The sequence below is a fragment of the Nicotiana attenuata genome, unplaced genomic scaffold (assembly GCF_001879085.1).
Source record: "Nicotiana attenuata strain UT unplaced genomic scaffold, NIATTr2, whole genome shotgun sequence".
NCBI lineage: Eukaryota > Viridiplantae > Streptophyta > Magnoliopsida > Solanales > Solanaceae > Nicotiana > Nicotiana attenuata.
Window position 1 is genome coordinate 805277 of NW_017670374.1, and position 1500 is coordinate 806776.

Here is a 1500-nt window from a genome sequence, read left to right on the forward strand (position 1 = left end):
AGTAGCTATAGGAAGTTAATAGTCACTAAGCAATAGTAGTTTCTGAAAATTTCTCTTAAAAACACAAATTTATCCGATCGAAAAACTTATCAGCTCTTTTTAAAAATAATTTTTTTTTTTTGATTTTTCTTTTAAGAAATTGATCGATTCGGTTGATTTATTTTGCGCATGTTTTTCCAACCAAGTCGATGAGTAATGTTTATCGACAAAATTATTTTTCAAGAAATCTATCGAAATATATTTAAGATAAATTAAAAAAAAATTATATTCAGAAAGTGACACTTTTGAGTCCAGCGTGTGTTTCACGGAAATAACAAGAAAAAGAGTCCCGCGTGTGGGGCATTAAATTAGTTGCTATTTCTATCCAATTTGTTTTTTCATTTTGGTTCAAAATAAGTGTCCAGTTATGTAATCAAGAAAGAATTTAATTTATTTTTACAAAATAACTCCTATGTACATATCCCTAAAAAGTTTTCTTATTTCTCACATTAAATGTTTAAGTAGGGGTAGTTTAGTCATTGTAGTTTCAATTCATAATTATATATTTATATAAAAATTTTAAGGTAAATAAAAATTCTAAACATAAGTTAATCGGTACCTAATATTGTAAGGGGTCATTTGGGCTTATGCTGGAATAAGTTATGTTGGGATTAGTTATGGTATTAGTTATCCTGGTATTGTTTTTTATCCACTGTTTGGTATGTTGTATTAAAAATGACAGATTGAATAATTACTAAGAAGAATGTATAAGTTATCCCGATACTAATTTTAATCGCGGGGTAACTTATACTACATTTGCTAACCAAATAAAATATTAAAATAATATGTTAAATTTTTATACCAACACTATCTATCTTTCTATATATATATATATATATATAGAGAGAGAGAGAGAGATGGTTGGCCAAGAATATATATGTCATTTCATAAAAATTCCATGTTTGCATTTCTTAAATGCAAAAATACACGTGGACCCTACATTTCTCTAGCCACAATTCTCCTTTAAATGGACTATGCATGTGTTGATTAGACTTTGTGCAGTGCAAATGCTCATTTTCAATTTTTTCTCATTTTGAAAAATTATTAATTTTGTTTTATTCAAATAGAAGTTTCCATAGAGAAAATAAAATTAATTTGTAAATAATACAATAACAAAAAGAAGTATGGATATTTACAAGATTTTCATATTTACCCATACTATCTTATAGCAATTTGAAAATAAAAATTAAATGATTTTTTTCTATCCTTACTATTTGAAGACGATTTCATACTAAATATTTTTATATTCAAAAGTAATTTTAAAAAATATAGCTTGTTAATCCTTAAAAATTCATTAACTAAACACCAACAAATAATAATTTTAATAAAATTATAATGTTGGATCGTAACTCATATCTAATCTAATACCAAACGACCGTAACTCAGTCTTGTCTGCAGGTACAAAAAACATCAGCAAAAATACATACGAGTGAAAGAAAAGCAGCAGCCTCAACTTATTCC